The 20768-nt window shown below is 40.8% G+C and overlaps 1 protein-coding gene across 1 annotated transcript in view; it reads right to left on the bottom strand.

The window, feature by feature from the left end:
• Pid1 (phosphotyrosine interaction domain containing 1) overlaps positions 1-20768 on the bottom strand; it is a 287502-nt gene that overhangs the window by 252317 nt on the left and 14417 nt on the right. The window lies entirely within an intron of this gene.

Genomic DNA, 20768 nt, shown 5'->3' on the forward strand with positions numbered 1-20768 from the left:
TGTCTGCGGCCCCAAAAGGGTGCTGCCTCAGCGGCTCTGTGGCTCCCACCTGTCCCAGAAGCTGTCTGCCTCTGTGGTCCTCACTCTCACCTGTACAGACTAAGTTCGGCGGAGTCCCGGAGCCAAGATGGCGCTCCCTGCAGGGCAGATCACTCTCTCCCATCATTTTCATACTCTTGTCTGTCCTTTACTTTTTCTTGTTGGAATTGCTAATATTTTATTTAATTATAGTGTTAGGGAAGCCTGATAGATTATGGCAGAATTTTAAGTCTTAAGGAGTTTTTAAGAAGGATTTTTTTTCCTGTTGCATTCTTTCAATGCATTTTCCCATAGTGATGTGATCTCTGTTCCATTAAATGACTGTACAGCTAGAAATAAGACAAATTAATCTTCAGCCAGAAGAGCATCAATTCCTATTGAGCTTAAAAAAGAAGTCATATACTTGTAAAGCTATTCTAAGACAACCATGTAGCAGAAAAGTAAACAAATAATTTTTAAAATAAATTGTCATTCACATTTCTTGTTTTCTTCAAATATAGCATCCGTTTTCATCATACATTCATTCATAAATTAATACTACCATGGTAGTTATATTTCTAGAGTCGTTTAGTTTGATTTTACTGTTCCTCAATATTAATTTTTCTTTCAGTAACTTACTATGGATTTGTCTGCTTCGTTTTTATCCTCTTGGTTTCTAAAAATATAGAGTTATTGCTTTGAAATGTACTTACAATTCCATAAACTATTTTGGAGGTATGTTTTCATCCTGTATTTTATGTTATTTTATAAGACAGTGCATTTTTTTTATTCCATTCACAGTGAACTCGAACTTTGTGTTTATCATTTCATCCTTTCGTTCCTTAGCTAGTAACTGTACTGATGACAACAGAATCGCTTAAGGGACGTTTATTCCCACCGACGGTTGCACAGGGAAAAGCCGGGAATCATGGCGAAGGGGTCAGCTCCGTCCGTGGCAGAGGGAGTTCGTGTTCTATAGCTTGTTCACATTTTGGCAGACTGGGAAGCAGACTGCAAGCAGTTAGGATTGGCTGAACTCAACTTTGCTAAATTGTATATAATGGTCATTTCTTTTTGCATGAGAACAAAAACAACAACTTCAACAACAACAAGCCAAGCAGAAACAGAAAGCACGAAGCTCCATCCAGGTCACATCTCCCACTGCTCACATAAGACGGGACTAGAGTGTAACCACCCAGGGTTCTAATGGGGTTGTTCTATGAACCATTTAAGAGAGGAGTATTTCCTTACACATTAGGAACATCAAAGAGAGACTGACGAGACATGGTCGAAACTCCACCGGGTAGGTTCTGATTTAACAGTGCCACCCACATCCTGTCTTTTGATATAGGACGTTTGTTCTGTTGTGAGTTTTCAATATTTCCTTCAGCTTTCTCCAAATTCTCATTTCATGCTACAGACTTTGAGCTTGTTTCAGCAAAAATAGACTTCAGCAAGAGACTAGGAAAACACACCCTTGATATTTTTTACCTCTTCGATTTCATCTTGCAGAGGGTCCTTGTTCTCTATGTACTGTTCTCTCTCTCTAGACACAAGACATATGTCCTCCACAGTCCCGTTTTCAAGAATGAGCTGTGATTGACATGAGACGGCCCTCGCTGAAGGGCAATCTGTCGGAGTTCCTTGCTCTGATTCCAATAACAGCAATTTTGTTCGCTTCCTGGGGATGTTGTTTTTCGTTTTCAATGTTTTCTTTTACTACAGTGGAGAAAAGACTGAATAAAAGTACACTTAAAAGTGAGCTGTGGTGGCTCTGCCCAGGCAAACTGGCTGTGCTTTCTTGGCTGAAGTTTCCTCCATGTTTGAGGGTCCTAAATTCTCAGGAGGAACAGTGGGTCTCAGATGCAACCCTGCCGTGAAGATCGTGAAGAAAGACCATGGTGACTGCATGTCAGAAACAAGAGTCAAGGCAGGAAATGTAGATAACGATTAAAACTGTTAAAACCTTGATGGTGGTCGCCTGGGTCTGCAGAACTGACAGTGCACTGGCTCTCTTTCCTTGCAGCCCCTTCCTTGGTGGTACCAGTCCTGAGCTCACAGCTCTCTCTCAGACGGTCCACCACACCCCTTTTCTTGATGTCAACCTACTTGCTACATGCTGGCAGGCGCCCAGCAAACGCTGTGGGCTTCCTTTTCTTAGAGCTGTTAGCTACCTCCTCCGTGCTATTTGTAATCAACCATCCTTTGATCACCTGCCCTGATGTGCCAAACCGAAGGGGCTTCCCTGTGCTTTGGTTCACTGGCAAGCATTCCCTGTGTTAAACAGAAGTTTGGGGGAAGATGTGTTTTCTGTCAGCTTAACACACTACCTGCATCAGGAGAAGGGTTAGACAAGTGTAGGGATGAGAGACACCAAGGCTGCTCTTGAAATCATCGTAACTTTCATCCTCAAATGGTCCCTTCAATAAAAGTTAGGGGAATGCTTGTAACTTCTCAACTGTCCATCCTCAACATCATCTTGTTACAAGTGCTTCTCAAAGAGCATTTGCTTGAAATCGTATTTACCACGCAAAGAACTGCCAGCAAAGTACCAATTCCACTTGTTTTATTTCCTTATTCTGAGACATCTATATATAGTCAGCTGAGATGTTAATCAATAAGGGACAGAATTAACACAATGAACAAATAAGGTATTTCTTGCCCAAAGCAAATAAATATGCTACTTTGGTTTGCTCTGATGGTCTTAACACAAAAAAAAGAAAAAAATAAATAAAAATAAAAAGTATGGCTTCTCTTAAGTTCACAGAGAAACTAAAATTAGTTTTGAATTCTTATTACTTTATGAAAGTGAGGAAGGGCTTTGAGCAAGTTGGTTACCACATCTCTCCTTTGTTGATGATTTCCAAGGAGCTACAATTCTAGCCCTGTCAACTTGAATAAAATAGAGACTAGAATGAAATATTATAGTAGAGAAAGGGTTAGAGAACTATGCAAGGCCTGCCTCAGATGCACAAAATCATAGTTAGCAAATCAAAACAAATTGTGTTTTTTAAGTTTAAGTGTTAAAAGCAGAGATTTACCTCAGAGTTTCATAAGCGTTACTGTATCTGTCTTCTTCAACAAAGCATAGTTCCAAGAGAAACTAGATTTTCCCTCTAGCCTGATACTTGGTATCATAACCAGCCAATCAAAATAACGTATCAGGCACATATTCATGCAAGCCAGCATATGAGATGTAATTCTTAGCTGCTGGTGGCTTACCAGTTAGCTCAACCGAATGTAACTTCTTTGACCCAAAGCCTTCTGCTTCCTTAACCAGCCTTATCCCCTCTCCAGCCACCTCAATGATTAAAGAGGAGCTCAAAACTTGATTTATCAATCAATACTCTTTAATCCATCTTGGATCTATATCTTCAATCATATGTCCTCATCAGTTTGGTCCAATTATAAACAAATATCCACAAGTGCTACCTATTGTACCCTCCCCCAGATCGCTTCTCGGCCTTTTGGCTAAGATCAAGTGTACCCTCCCCCAGCATGTTGCCACCTCTAGACATTTTGCAGAAAAGCACTAATGAGACATTATATTACATTTGGCTAGACTTTGTGATTGGTATGTTTATCACAGGAACAATAACTTTGCTGCCACCTTGTATTATCCTAGGCACCTGCTGTCCTGGCTAGTTTTTATGTCAAGTTGATACAAGCTTTAGTCATCTGAGAGGAGGAACCTCAATTGAGAAAATATCTTTATAAGGCAGTATTGTAGGCTAGTCTGTAGAACATTTTCTTAATTAGTAATTTTTTGATGCAGGAGGGTTCAGTCCAATATGGGTTATACCACCCTGGACTAGTGGTCCTGGTTGCTATAGAAAGCAAGCTGAGCAAGCCAAAAGAGGCAAGCCAGTAAGCAGCACTCTTCATGACCTCTGCATCAGCTCCTACCTCCAGGTTCCTGCTCTGTTTAAGATCCTGACCTGACTTCCTTTCATGATAGACTGTGATTTAGGAGACATAAGCCAAATAAATCCTTTGCTCCCCAAGTGACTTTTGGACATGATGTTTTATCCCAGCAATAATAATACTAAGACACTAGTGGACCTCCCAATTCTACAGACCTCTGGAGTACCAGAAGAAAGAAGTTCAAGTGAATACTTTTTCCTAGACCCATATAAAACCAGAAAGCTGGGAAGCCAGAACACATGCACTATCAGCTTTCTCCTCCTCCTCCTCCTCCTCTTCCTCCTCCTCCTCTTCCTTCTTCTTCTTCTTCTTCTTCTTCTTCTTCTTCTTCTTCTTCTTCTTCTTCTTCTTCTTCTTCTTCTTTTCTCCTCCTCTTCCTCCTCCTCCTCCTCCTCACCCCCTCCTCCTCCTTCCCTTTTTATTCTATTTGGACCTCTTACCTGTGTGATGCTGTGACCCATGTTCATAGGAGGTTTTCCCATCTAATTAATTTCCATGGAAATGGCCTAGAAAACATAAAGTTCAGCCTTGCTAATCTTAACCCTTCTCAATCCAATCAATCTGAAAAACAAATTTATCATCACAGATATCTTTGCAGACTTAACACTACCTTGTTATATAGTAAGTGAATCCACAGCCCACCTCATAGACCCTCCCAGCAGCTTGCAATCTCACCTGCTGGGAAATCCTACTAAAACCCAACAGTGAAGAGCAATGCTCCAGCTTGTCTGAAGGCTCAGCATTCCATCCCTGCTTCATGCAGCTGCTTTCCTTGGCACCCAAGCCAAGCTGGCTCTCATTTTATGCTATCAAGATGTTCCTTGTTTCTGATAATGACTATTAATAATAATATTTACATGAACAAGCCTTCATTGTGCCAAAAGATCTTCATGTGCTTCAGCGGCAGTCTGTGGCATGAATTCAAGGCCAGATGTACTACAGTATCCAGGATGGTAGTTAAGAGCAACCAGCTGATACCTGGCCAGGCGAGCACAGCAAAGGGGACACTCCCTGCCCAATGGGAAGTGTTAGCACACCAACTGCCAGTTGGAAAGGAGCACTGTCTGTCAGGAATGTGCACTGGTTAAAGCTGACAAAACAAACCTGAGATGCTCAAATGTGGCTCTTCATACTAAAGATGCTCAGAGTTCCCATATGTTACCATTTGGCTACCAACTTTCACACTCCACCTTCTTCTGAAATAAAAATCGCATCCTTCATTTCTTTGGGGATAATGGACTCAACTAACTGAAATAGTTTCTCTACCTGAAGTACCTTGTACTTCCAGCTATGAGATGGGCCGTGACCCAAGAGAGTTGGCTAACTAAATCTCTTCCTAGTACATTTAGAATACTGGAGATGTGAAGCAGAGCAATATGGATATGTTTCTGCAGTAGAGCTTTCATTGCTCGAGTAATGCTTGTGCCTGCCAGGAGCTGCCTAATTTTCTGCCTTTCCCTTGAGTAGTTCCTTAGTGATTCTTACTGTGTTTTCTGCCTTTGTTGTGGTTGTTACGTTTGTCATTTCCTGTAATTGTGTGTGTATCAACATACATATACACATGCACACATGCTTAGTTTGGCCAAGCTGCACCCAAAACTCTCTGCTATAGGGGGTCTCTAGTGTTTTATGAAATACACTTGGGAAATAGTTGAGTCTTACACAGTTTGGACTGCACCTATACAACCTAGCATGAGGGATGAGCATGGAGCTCACAGAGAACCCAAGCAGAGCGGAATCAGAAGTACCACCAGCATCGATGGCTAGAGACAGTGTGTGGTTTTAACCAGCAGATGTTTAGTTATGGGAACGTTTCTTTGAGATTCTGTCTCCTTTAGACACATGATTAATCAAGAGAAAATATCAGACACATAAGTGTTGTGGTTCATTACAGGTGAACTGTGACCAGCACTGTCACTTTGGCTTAGGATTGAAGAGACAGGGGCTGAAGTAGGGTTGTGCCACACTGAGGTCCCTGACAGACTCTTCATGATCACATGACACAGAATGATCCCTTCATTGATTGTTAAGTGCCTGCAGTTGTCAGCTACTATGGACCAGCTAATCCCAACTACAAATGCCCCTCCCCTGAGCTAATAAATGAACACTAGAAAACTGACCAACTCAAGTGACCCCCACAGATAACTCCCCACACCCCATGACATGCTAGTACTGTGAACAATTAAGGAATTTTGAAACAATTATGGAATTTTGTTTCTTCATGAGAGGAAGTCAGTATTGGAATGAGAAGTTTGTTTTATTGGGAATAAACATCATACCTGTTCCCACAACTGGATAATCTTTTGTGTTGATCTCCTAGAGGAAGCAAAATATCTGCCCTGAAATTCAAAGTTTACTTTGACTCTGATCTGTATTTATCACAAAGTAGGCATAACAGTGTATTCTGATTTATGGAGCAGGCCAAACAATAACTGACATGGATGGATAGATGCTAGGTTTATAATGCTACTATAACAAAATACTACAGACTATATGATTAAAACCACAGAGGGTGCATTCTTCTGTTGGAAAGCTTTCAGTTGGCTTGGATTTTCCCAAAGCCTCTATTCTTGACTTACAGGTGCCCACCTTCCCATAGGGTCCAATGTCTGCCTCTCTGCTCCAATATCCTCCTTTTAAATATCTTAAAAGCATATATTTTAATTTCCAATATTAACACCCAGGTATTTTATTAGTTAATTTTAAACTTCTATTACTGAATTATCCTTCCATCTCTCCGCTGCATTATTACTATTTTTAACTTGTAAAGATTATACCACAGGGCTGGGCGGTGGTGGCACACGCCTTTAATCCCAGCACTTAGGAGGCAGAGGCAGGCAGATTTCTGAGTTCGAGGCCAGCTTGGTCTACAAAGTGAGTTCCAGGACAGCCAGGGCTATGCAGAGAAACCCTGTCTCGAAAAACCAAAACCAAACAAACAAACAAAACCCACACAAAACAAAAACCAAAAAAAAAAAAGAGAGAGAGAGAGAGAGATTATACCACAGACAAAGATTTGAACATTTTCATATGAAAAATACTGCATAATCAATATATAGTGCACTGGTTTGGGGGACATGCAGACATCTTTTCTTATGAAATTTTACCAAGATCTATGCCATAAACTTAACTATCTCTACAAAAGACTACTTTACACTCTCTTCTCTGCCACTATAAGTATTAGCTTTAGTGATAGGTACAACCAACATGACTCTGCTTCGTGACCAAAGGTTAAGTTTGTGGTGGAGTATTTTCATGTTTAGAGGCAGCTTTGTGTGGCAAGTCTCCAGGACTTCTACCTTGTGAGAATCAAACTACACACCTTTGATTAACATCTCCCAACTTTTGCTTCCTCAGCCCTGAAAAACTATCTTTTTTACCTTCTTCTGAGATGTTTTATTAATTGAGATTAATCACATGTGTTGTTCCATGTGGCATTTCTCTGCTTCATTTCACTTAGGATAATAGTCCCTAGATGCAACCACACTGTCTCAAATGATGGGATTTTCTTTATTTTGGAAGACTGAAAAATACTATTTACAGGTACAATTTTTTTTAAACATGCATTCATCTACTGGCAAGTATTCACATTGCTTCCAGGCCTCAGCTATTATAAATTAATCTATGATGAACAATGTTTCTTTGAGATCTGATTTCAGTCCCTCTGGGTGTATGCCAGAAGTGTGTCTACATCAGACAGTACTTTTTGTTTTCAGGGTGTTATTTATTTGCCTATTTAAAATTATATCTATATATGAGTAGATACATGCTCAAGAGTGTCTGCCCACAGAAGCCAGGGAAGGGCCTTGAATCCCCTGGTGCTGGACTTACAGGTCATCGTGAGCAGCCTAAGATGGGTTCTAGGAATTGAACTTGGATCATCTACAAGATCAGTACATATGTTTAACCACTGAGCAACCTTTCCAGCCACAGGCTTCCAGACTTCATTTTCTTCTGTTCTTTTAAGGATATCTATCTTATTTCCTATAATAGTTTTACTTATTTATATTTCTGCCAACAACAAATAAGCATATTAAATCAGTACCTAAAACCCTTTTAACAAAGTAACTCCTGACACTAAATGATTCTCTATATAGGTGAATTCTACCAAACATCTAAAGGAGAATTAGTACCAACATTTCCTAAATTCTTTTTTTTTAAGTAGAAGATAGAACATTTCTAATAGTTATACAAGACCAACAATATGCTAATACAAACCAAACACATTATAAGAAAAAGAAGCTACAGTCTAATAAGCTACATGGACATAGACACATAATTCCTCAACAACATTTTAGCAACCCCCATTCACAGCACATTGAAATGATCCCACACCATGGCCAAGTGGGATTTATCCATAGACGGTAGATCTGTCAGTCATAAGCAAATAAATTGATATGCTCTATCATACAGCAGAGTGGGGGAATCCTACTATCTCAATGCATAGAAGAGAAACACTGGACAGAACTCAATAATCATTCATGGAAAAATATGTACAACATGAAGGCAGAGAAAGCGCTTTCCTCACACAGTAGACTGGAGGTATAGCTGAATGCTTATTTATATATAAGTGCTTGCCTAGGGTATGTGAGGTCCTTGATTTGGTCCCAACCCACTGCTTATATCACACTTAGCAGTGAGAGCTTTCACTTGTAAGATGTAGAACACATCCCCTGTGCCCACTGTCTGCCACCTCAGCTCAACAGAGCCCTGTAAGGGAGGGAGCTCTAGCCAATCAGAACTTCCAGAAACAACTAGGCAAGAAGACAGTATCTACATTAGAAAGAAGGAAGATGACCTCTGATTATATTGGGCATGTATTACACATTGAAAACTTTTTTTAAATGGCTGAAATGTGAGCATTAGGGAATGCAATTCAGTGTGTATCAGGTAACATGGAAAGAATGTAAGGCCAATCAGTGCTGTATTTTCCTAAGAAGTTAACTGCTGCCTTAATGCAAATCCTTCTGCTCTGATTTGCTGCCTTTCATACTAGCTCCCTGTGGCTGGCCTAACAAAAGACCTCAAACTACAGGGCTTAGAATAACAGAAAAGCAGTGTGCCCTGGTACCTGGGGCCATAAATCAAGGCCTGTCCCAAGCATCTCTAGGCTCTAGGACAGCTGTCTGTCTCCTATGTCTTTGACAAGGTTTCCTTACCCCCACATAAATCCACATCTCTGTTCCAACTGTTAGAAGCCCACCCGTATCCATTGTGACCTAATCTTCAATAATTATGTTTTCAATGATCCTGCTTCCAAGTAAGATCACATTTTGAAGTACTAGACACGGCGCATTCTAGGAACAGCAGAGGTGGTTTCACCTGTTCCTTACCCAGTCACACCAAAAAAAAAAAACAAAAAAAAATTATCATTCATGAGTTAAGAAAGTCCAAAGCCCTTAGCCAAAATGATTAAGTTTGAAGTTCAAATGAGCATACTCGTGAGTTTAGTTTCCAATAAGTAGCAAAAATCCTCCCTAATGGTGTTTCTTTATTGTAATGAGTGATATTTAGCTCATCTGAAATATCCTGTGAATTTTCGTCATCTATCGCTGACAAGCCATTGTCTTCTGCCAGGTCTAGTGAATCTTCAGCCATTATAGAAATTAAATTTAATGCGATTGAGTTTTTTTTTTCAGTGAGCCTGGAACTCTGTCTTGTGCCACATATAGTAAAACATACCTTTTAAGAACACATATAAGGTAATTAGGCTTCTATTCCCTATTTTAAATACTCTGAAAGGCAGAAAAATGTGTTTGAATTTGTTCCCACTTGGAGAGAACTTCCTCTGTTATTTTAAGAGAAATCATAACCATATGTTTCTTTAATGTCATCAGTGGTTCTATGTAATGGCTTTTCATAAAGGGTGCTATAAAACATGGCTTTGTCATTATTTTTAAAGTCATGGTCCCCCAATGAGCCCCTCAATGTTGTCTCCTACAATCAGACCTAGCACATTGCCCAAAGATCTATGTTAAGAAAACAAGTAAATCCTCTAAGCAAACAGCCGAAGAAGGAGGAGTGGAAAAGAGAGTAGACAATCTATTACCTAGTAATCAGAGATGGTTCCACAGATGATGGAAATAGTCAGAAAGAGAGAGACCAGCACAACAGCAGGGAGAAGAGCTTTCAAGGTCACCAGGCTTAGTGAGACTGTAATTCACTCACTCCACATAGATGTTAAGGAACAAAGAAGGGGACTGAACTTACCAAAAATAAAACAAAGCTCCCAAAGCACCTATTTTTGAAATATGTGGGAATCTAGGTTGATAATTCATTAAAGTGCATGTGTGTTATAAGTATGAAAACCTAAATTCAATCTTCCAGAATCCACATTAAAACAAACAAGCAAAAAAGCCAAGATGTGGTGGTGTGTGCTTATAAACACAACACTGGGGGCTCCAGATGGCCTATTTGTTGAGCTTCCAGGTAAGAAGAGGTTCAAAAATTGAAGTGGATGGTGCTTAGAACCACATATCCTACACACACACACACACACACACACACACACACATTGATATATTTATTGAGCTATTTTATTGGGTTCTTATATCTACCACCCTTCCAACCCTTATTCCATCCCAAACCCTTCCACCACTAATTTGGAGAAAAAGAAGATAAAAGAAGAAAGGGTGTGTAAACCTCTTTAGACGACTTCTTGCTGATTAGGGTTGGCTGGGTTCCTTGAGGCAAGTCCAGTCTTTGTCCTCAGGATATCCAATTTCTTCTCCCCATCTCTTTGCTCATGACCACTTGACAAACCACAACAGAAACTAGCAGCAGTAGCAGGGGCAGCAGCAGGCAGCAGCAGGTGGTGGCAGCAGTCACCACAGGCCCTCTCAGCCTCTCTGATTTATCCCCTCTTCAGAGTCCCCAGAGTTAAACTACTTGCAGCTGGCAAAAATCACATTCCTGCTAGTGCATGAGGCAAATCATAATCACTTGCTGTAAAACAGAATCTTATCCCAAACCTGGTATTAAAACAAAAACATATTCACATAACAACTTGATTTTTAAAGAAACCAAGATTACCAGCACACATGCATGCCTGAAACACATACACACACAATAACTTTGTAAAGAGTATAACATATCAACGTTGAAAAATACACCCTACATATTTAACTTGTAAATGGTATTTAAACAAAGATACATACATATTCATTGCATTTGTAAATATAATGTCCAAGTGCAGGAAACTGTTATGCTGGCTGGAAATAAACCTTGGCCAAGGCCTCTAAATTTCAGTGAGAGAGAAAAAAAATGTATCCAGATTAAGCACCATACTTGAAGGCCATAAATGTAATTATGGTGACTCACATGTCACACAGACTTCTAGACCCACATGGCAGCCAAAAGAAGAGGTTAACATTAGTAATAGCATAAGTTCACGTTGCTTGTCTATTTGGCATGATCTAGAACCAAGTAGATACTCTTCTGGAAATCTCTGTGAGGGATTTTCTAGGTCAGGTTATATGAGACAGAAGACTGGTGTTAAATGTAGGTAGCATTGCTCCCCGGGCTGGAGTCCTGAACTGCATTCAAAGGGAGAGATGGGCAGAGAAAGAACAAGCATTCATCTCTTCCTGCCCCCAGGTTTCAGATGCAGTGGAGCAGCTGCCTCAAGCTTGTTCCACCATGACTACCATGGTTGACTATAATCTCAAACAGCAAGCTGGAATAAACCCTTCCTTCTTTAAGTAGCATTTGTCAAATATTTTATCATAGTAACAAAAAGAGTAAGCAGCACGGTAACTGAACTCACTGGCCTTCCAGTATTCACCAACCTAGCAAAACCCAGATCATTTTCCCTAGTGTTTGCTACCTCTGCACACTTATGTACAAAGGCGATATGACCTATAGGGTGATGGTAGAAAAGACTGATTTAATCATATCCAAGACATCATTCAATGGATATTTCCTACTTTTCTTGGAATATTTATTAGACCTTTCTACTTTTGTTAAAATTTAATTTGACTATCACAGGGTCTGCCACATGTCTTTCCTTTCATCTACAAAGCTTGTACATCATGTCTTGATGGTGAAATGGCTACAGCATTCACACACCTTCTTGGAGAGACATGAAATGATTTTTCTTGCTGATGTAAACCTTTAAAGGACAAAATGAGTTCATGCTACAGGGACTGTGGCTTCGTTTTCAGTCCAGTACCACAGCTTACCTGAGGCTGCTCTTGGATTCTTTTCCTAAATGTTGGCTAAAACTAATTTCAACAAAATGATGCTTTGAAAATTTCTAATTGATGATCACTGTAGTGTGTCACAACAAAATAAGATCAAACAAAAAAGATTCTCAATCAATTTTGTGATTGCATCAGAAAGCAGAACAAAACCAACAGATGGACCTGTGCATAGAAAGGAAAAGGAAAATAGTAACTGAGTCACAGATGATGTACCTCATTCTAAAGATTTTTCTCATATGCTCACTCATTCGTGGAGCCTAGCCCATTAGAGAAGAGCTTTCTTTATTGCACAAAAAAGCAACAGGACTTACATTCTTCAAGCACAAAAATTGCAGAACTAAAAAATGTTTTTGCAACATTTACCCCCAATGAGGAGGGTGGCAGAGCTATGAACACCAATTGGGGAAGTAAATTGGAGAACTGGTCTCTTCCCCTACTAAAGAGAAGGGGGCAGGTTACTAACACTATAGGCAAACTGTACTGTCCAAATATTTTGGCAATTCCAGCACCCCACCTCCTGCCAGGATCTGGTCAAGGGTTCACTGGCCAAAGTACACAGGGTACCAGTAAAAGATGCAACAAAGTGCCAATAAACTAGGTTAAGAGCTCCAATAGGCTGAGACTCTGTGCCCCAAACATGTAGAGATCCTGTGGTTAATTGTAATACTGAATAAACATGGAAAGATTGGCACCAAGTCCAAAGGCAATAAGTATAAACTTTCCTGGGTCTCGTACTCCTTATGCTATCACCCATCAATGACAGCCATATGCAACTTCCTTCCAGATAGATAGAATGGAACAGATTAACACAGACAAAGGAGCAGAGCCTGCTCTGCCTTCCCTGTGGTTGTCATTTATAATGCCTTACTTATAGAGCAAAGAGTCACTAAGTATGTGCAGAATAAATGAAGCAGGGATGTACCTGACCACTGGGTAACAAGCCAGTTAGATTTTAAATAAATAAAAAAAGAGTCAAAATAATGCCCAGATGGCCCATTAAAAAGACACAGATTTTGTAAAACCATACTACTAATAAAAACGCTGCATTGCTTTCTCAAAAGAACTTTTGGACCAGTGAGAGGTGGGCAAGAGTTGGGTACTTAGCAAATGTGAGTACTTTCATCCCTACCCCTTAGCCACACCCCCACTAAACTACATCACCTTATTTGGCAGGCAGTTTTGAATTCAAAGAGACAGAAGGAACAAAGAGATGAACTACAAGAGAAGCTGAAAGTTTAAAAGGAAGGAAGTGATATCAACTGAACACACAGCTTAACAAAATACAATAAGACTAGGAGCAACCCCCACGCCAAGGCTTCGAGAGGCCCGAAGGGAAATGAAGAGCAGTGGTTTGGGAGAAGAAGGGGCGTGGGGGAGGTGAGGAGGACTTGGAGGAGAGGAAGGTGCGGAGGCACAGTCGGGATATATTATATGAGAGAAGAATAAACAAAAAACAATAACTATAACTTCATTTTATTTTTTAAAAGGGAAGGAAGAGGAATGTGAGGAGAGAAATTCTATCAGCCAGTGTTTAGGAGAGCAACACTGAAAGTGCTTATAATTCTCAAAGACTGTGTTTATGATGTTACAGGTCTCTAAAGACTTGAAGGAGTTATTCCATCTTTGAGCCCTTAGGAGGTATTCTCCTTCAGAATTAGGGTAGTGTCTGAGAAATTCATAGTGTAAACTGGGCTTGCAGGTTGTCATTCAAGGTCCATATCTCCATCCATTCTCTCCCAAAGCCACTCACCTGACTCAAGGCTCCCTATAGTGTGAGTAAATCCAAAGCTAGTGATGGAGCATGGCTCCCTCCCTAGCTTGATTTCTTCCTCCAGAATGGACGGTTGATGAGACCACCAGTAACAATATCATCAAGAATTTGCTTGAGGGGTTTTAGGCAATACCTTAAAGCCACATGGAAACTCTAAGGAGATCAGCTGCTCTCCTTAATGCTATGTCACTTGACTCCTGTTTCTTGTAGAAAGTAGGTGACAATTCAGAGAATTAGCATGGCTATTTCTCCTTAACATCAACCTCAATTCAGTTTCATGTGGTCTGTATGCCTGGGTCCTACAGGGTGACCTCAGAGACCACAGCACAAGTAGGCTGATTTCCTCCTTTAGTCTACTATTTTCTTTTAAACAAAAATGTCCTAGTCTATAATAGTTATCTGTAATTATCAACTTGAAATAGCCTAAAATCATCTCAGGAGAGTCTCAGTGAAGGATTGCCAATATTAGGTTGTCCTGATTGTCATAATATATACTATTTGATGAGAAAAGACCTAACCTACTTCAGGCAGCACCATTCCATAGGCACAGGTTCCTGAGCTGTGAAAGACTGATGGAAGGGGAGCTGAGCATAAGCAAGCAAGCACAAGAACATGTCTACTTTCATTTCTATTTGCTCTGGACTGAGGATGGGGTGTGACTAGCTTCTTGAAGTCCCTGTCTCAACTACAATGATGGACTATAACCTAGAATCGTAAGCTCAGATAAACCTCTTCCTTTCTTAAGTTTCTTTTCCTCCCCTCCTCATACTCAAAAGGGCAGGCAATCCCACCATTCTCTCTTCTGAAACCTCTGCTCTCTTGACCCCTTGTAATCAGTTTTTTCCTCTTTCTTTTCTCCCAGAAGCTTTATTGATCAACATTGTGTGTGCTGTGGCTTTTTGAAAAGTCCACTTGAAATGTCTTAGGCCTTTGATCCTGTGTGACCTCGTGGCAGTGCTAAGCATTGCAGATCGATTCCTTCTGCAAATTGTCCTCTACGTTTTCTTCTGGGATGCTGCCTGCCCTGGCTCATGTCCTGGCAAATCCTGTTCCTTGAACATCTTCTAAGCACAGCACTCCTAGGTTTCTCATAGTTTTTACTCACCAGCTCCCTTCTTCATTTACTCCACACATTCATGTGGAAATCATAGTCAAGTCTGAGGTTTCAACTTCAGCCTAGCTAAACATGTTTGTGACAACTCCTAAATCTACATCTATACCCAGCCTAGAAAAAGAAAAGGCCTCAGGTAACATTTTAATATTATACAAAACTTCACAACCACATACTACAAAGTACCCAAGTTCAAGATCAATCATGAAAGCAGTGTTTTTATACAGAAAATTTTGCCTATCGGGCTGCCAAATAACATGCAAATACAAATAGACAATATAGAGCATCACAATCAAAGCCACAGCAAATCAGACTAGAGACCAGGGCCATAGGATCCTGGCTAAGGAGAAGTGCTCAGTTATTGTGGACTTTGGGCAGGAGCAAGGAGAGCAGTCATGACTTCAACACCAGTCTAAAAGCATGGCTGAAAATGCTGATTGAAGATTTTTTTTGGATTCCCACCTAAGGCCAAGGAAATGTGAGAGCCATGCCTCTGCCAGAAAACAGCTGGAGTCTACAGCTGCGGTTATAAGGGTAAGAGCTCAGAAATTTGGGCAGCTCATTAACATTATGCTCCTCTGAGGTCCTAAGTATAGGATTTTACATTTACCCTCATTAAATTTAATCTTTCTGGTGTCTGCCTAGTGTCCTGGATGTCAAAGTAGTTTTGAATCTCAATTCTCATATCTGTCCTACTCGCTCTTCTAGCTGCTCAGCTAATATCATCCGTGGATGATGTGGCTTCCTGATGTCCTTAGCCAAACAACTGGTGAAATCTTGACGTGAACCGAGGACCAAGCCACATGACACCTCTCTCCAGTATTTCCTCCAATTAACATCAACCTATTAATCAACACTGCCTTTAGAAGAGTTCAGCCAGTCACAATTTCACCTGACTATCCCATACACTCAGCTAACATTGCATTACTCTGTCTGCCAGGCATCATTTGTATTTGAGAAATCTTTGTTGAAATCAAAGCAGGCTGTTCTACAGTTTTCCCCTGTGTTTCCTGACCTGATGTAGAGACATTAAGAAGAAGAAAAAAAAAAGATGATTCTGATTCTGGCGTGACTTCTCCTAATGACTCAGTGCTTCCTCCCCTCCGTGTTCACAACCATCTGTTTAATATTCTATTTTAGATGCTTTCCCTACACTGAAACAAGATTTCTTAATATGCAATTTGCAGAATTCCTTTTTTTCAAAATGATGAAAGTGTTTGCTTGCCACCAGACTCCTGGGCATGCTTTCACCTCTCCGGGGTCAGATAAGCCAGCGATTCTGGAAGAGGAACTCTGAACTCCCCAAAAGAGTTTATTCTCTTTACTTCTTGCAGAATAAAGCCAACATACATTTCTAAAGCCTTTATTATTTCATTCCTAGCATCTTTCCTCATCTGGTGGAAGAACAATAGAAAATCAACTTCATTACCATTCCTGTTGATACAACAGGCACAAATGTTTTTCTCCATTGTCACCAGTTACAATCTCATTATCTTCCCCTAGCAATTGGACTCACACCCTTGGATTCACTTAGCACATGAAATATACACCGTCCATCTTTATGCAGCCATGCAGACCTTTAGCAGATTCTGGGCTTCTGGATCCTAATGGTGCTCTGAATGATCCACTCTCACTATCAACCTCTAATAGACGTGTGTGTGTGTGTGTGTGTGTGTGTGTGTGTGTGTGTGTGTGTGTGTGTGTGTGTTGAGACAGAATTTCTCTATCTATCCTTGGTTGTCCTGGAACTCACTCTGTAGACAAGGCTGGCCTGGAACTCAGAGATTCGCCTCTGTCTCCTGAGTGTCCTTGAACACAGGTGGCTGGCTTCCTTTGAAAAGAGGCCGTGTACAGAGCTCTCTGCAAGGCTGTATAACTCAGCACACACACTGCAGCTCAGGCTTCCCACCCACATGATAACTAGGTGCTGTATTATAACCAATCAGCCCTTCCTGCTTGTTTAATGCTATGATCAATTAGCCCTGTCCACCCATACCCTAAGAAAGCCATTATATACCCTATCCCTGAAACAATAAAGTAGACTCATCTTGCTGCAGCAGTCTCCAGAGGCCAGTTTGCCATACTCATGTCCCTCTGAACCCTGATCTCCACCACCTCTGCTCCCTTTGTCCTCTCAAGTTTCTGGCCAACAGTCTCCAGGGAGAAAAGGGGGACCATAGAAGCTACTAGGAACTCAAAGTTGCTGAGGAAAAAATCAGTTTTCTTCAATGAGGTGACACTGGATATAGTCACATGAAATGTCAGGCCCAATGCTCAGGAGTAACTACTCCTCAATACAAAAGTCTCTGTTTCTCTCTCTGTGGGGCCAGGGGGTAAGGAGTTCTTTTGTGTTGCTTTAGTTTTTAAGAGAGAGAAAGACATCTTCTTTCTCTCTCTTAAAGATGTTAGGTGAGCTAGTGGGTGGAGAAGGATCTGAGAGGGGAAAGACTATGATCAAAATATAGTGTATGAAGTTCTCAAAGAATAAATAAAAGCATAAAAAGTAGACAATGCCAAGAAATTACTCAAAAGACTCAAGAGATGTGTCTGTCCTCCACATGCATTCACGTACCACATTATCACACACACACACACACACACACATACACAGACATAAACTCACACACATACACACACACTTAAAAACTAAGGGGAAATAAAGAAATGGTTCACAAGGAGGATTAGAGGAGACAATGCAAAGATAAGACTGCTGGAGAATGGGTCCCAATCCCAAGATAGATGGGAAGAGCAACGTTAGACACATTGGCCCCCACAGCAAGGGACTAAAGGAAGACTAGATCTAAAATAGCCATCAGGACCCAGGAGCAGAGGCTACTTATGAAATTCCAGGTACTATCCCTAAACTCTATGCCACCAACAGACTCTTACGAAAAGAAAACTAATATCCTATAAGGCAAACCCTTAATCCCTCAGTCTGCCAACCCTGCACCTACCTTTAAAGGGTTGGTATGTCTGAGGCCCAATGCAGCAAGGCAGGAGCTGAAGGATGCTCTGATCCTACATGCTTAGTGTAACACTTTAATTTATGCAGAAACAGAAACCCTTTAAGACTATCTGGCTTGAGAAAAATCCTCAAATTCAAAGTAATGAAAATAAATAAAGAAAGGTATGTGGTTCAACTTCTAGCTTTGACAAAATTCACCTCCGTGTTTTTCTTTACTGAATGATTGTGCTGTTCACTCTATGCACCCAAGCTGTTCCGTTTTGTTTTTGTTTTGTTTTTTAATATATAAACATACTTTAAGCTTTTATTCACTTTATCCTATGGGTTTTTTTTTCTAATGAAAATAACATCTCAAATTATAATGTGTGTCTCTCTGCAGTAACAAGTGAGATTCCTCACATTCAAATATGTATTTATTTGGGCAGATGTTTAAGAACCACCTACTTATTGGTCCCTGATATCGCATCAAGTATTGGGGATGCCAGGTATGAAATGACAAATATCATTTTCTAACAGATTAAATATCCCCTATTTATTCATCCCTCAATTAGGAGATTATTATTATATTACTATATATGATGTCATTGTTATAAGTAAAAGTATCTTCAATCCTTGGGGAAAGTGGTTATCAGATGCTCTTGAATCAGACCACTCCTTATGCTGTGAAAGCATTTTTTCAACATTTATCAAGTCTGTTCTTTGCTAAGTTCAAGTGTGTATGTATTACACTCTGGCTTCCCTCACCTTGATCCACACTGTTATCTCCTTCTCATCCCTGTCACTACCCATCTTTCCCAAAAGCTCTCTTCCATACATCTATGCTTTGTGTTTTGTTTGTGAGCTCAAACAGGGCCATTTACGTGACCACAGACACTGAACCTGCCAGTGGAGCCTGACAGAGTCACCAGCGGGTACTCTACTGTAGACAATGGCTGCTTTCTCCCAGAATCCATCAGTAACCAATAGTTTAGCAAGGAGAGGTAGGAGGATCCCATGAGTCTTTTCCTAATCTTTGTTTGACTGTTGACAGTCATAGTGGAGGTCCAGAGCAGGCAACCCCAGCTGTGGTGAGATTGTGATTGTACTGTGTCTATGTGCCTGTCTGTGTCTGTGTCTGTGTCTGTGTCTGTGTCATGCCGAGATTCCTCTCTTAGCCTCTGACTTAACAATTCCAACCAAAGGGTCATATACTCTGTCAGCATCAGCCATGTGTATTGAGAACTCTCTGCTCTCCTCAGTCTTTGCAAACCTACAGACCTTCTCTTCTTACCTTTATCTTGTTAATTATTTTGAGTTTGGTGTTAATCTTTCTTTGGGCCTTCCTTATACCTTCATGTCTCTCAACTACAAAACACATTCCTCCCTGGGTCACTCTGGGTGGACTGTATTGACTACAACTCTCCGTTGCTCTTGGATGCAGTTTGGTTTTTCTTAGTCTTTATGTGTGACCACCCACATCACTGGACAACTAACAATTGCCTCTGCCAAGTGATTGGGGCCGTACTAGAGATTAGCTCTCAGCTAGGCTGACTCCAATTTCCCCTCTTAAAACTCTAAGCTGAAAGGTAAGCACACATGTTTGCTCACCACCCTCACTACCATCCTACCATCTGTGGGGGTGAACTTCTTCATTCAACTGGATGAAGGCTATAAGGAACCCAGTGTCTGGGCAGCTCTCTTCCCAATTCTCTGGAGCAGATCTCCAGGCAGCTGGGTCTCCCCCATTCATTGATTGCTCCACTGAGCCCTCATCTCTTCAGCCTTTTTGATTTGAGAACAATAAGTGCTTGCAAAATTTTTACATTTTAAGACCAACATGGTGAAAAGGCCTGTAGGGTTTTGGTTTTTCGGTTTGTTTGGATTTTTTTTAAATTTAAATAGCCTAGGCAATATTCGTTTTACCGCAAACTTTGCTGTTATCCCCTCTCTCCAAATTTCATTAAAAGCCTCTAACAACAGCTGGTTTCCCCTCCAGGGAACCTTTGCAGCAGCTGGCAATGAGCCCACAGAATCTAGGAATTAGGCATTCCCAGTAGCTCCCAGCCCCCCCCCCCCCCAGATGCTTCCTGGTGCCAGTGAACGCTCAATTTATTTTCTTCTCAGAACATTTTAAGGGACCCCACAACTTTTCTTTGTGCCTTTTTATTTTCCATGTTATGCTCTTTCTTTTTCATCTTTATTTGACAACCATGTTTTTACTCTCAGTTGTTTAATCGTATCTTGTGCCCTCTGCTTCCTGATGCATTCTTGATCACATGTGAGTGTGCATGTCCATGCACATGTGCGTGTGTGCGCATGCGCTCAGGTAAATCTTGAGTGAACAAGGAATGCATCAGAGCACTCATAGCACATAGAAGTTAGATCACAACCTAGTTTACAGTACCATCATATTGATTTGGAGTCTCTGCTACTTATGTGATTTCCTGTTAGCCAACAATACATTATTTGGAGCATTTTCTCTGGAGCTTGACTCACTCTTGCCTTGCTTGACTCCTTGCTTCCATTCTTCATTATAATGTACAGGTTTCTATTGCCACATGCCAGGTTTGAATCTCAGCTCTTACTTTTTTTTTTAATATATTTTCATTACATATTTTCCTCAATTACATTTCCAATGCTATCCCAAAAGTCCCCCATACCCCCCCTCCTTCCCTACCCACCCATTCCCATTCTTTTGGTCCTGGCATTCCCCTGTATTGGGGCATATAAAGTTTGCAAGTCCAATGGGCCTCTCTTTCCAGTGATGACCGACTAGGCCATCTTTCGATACATATGCAG

Source organism: Mus caroli, chromosome 1 (assembly GCF_900094665.2).
Source record: "Mus caroli chromosome 1, CAROLI_EIJ_v1.1, whole genome shotgun sequence".
NCBI lineage: Eukaryota > Metazoa > Chordata > Mammalia > Rodentia > Muridae > Mus > Mus caroli.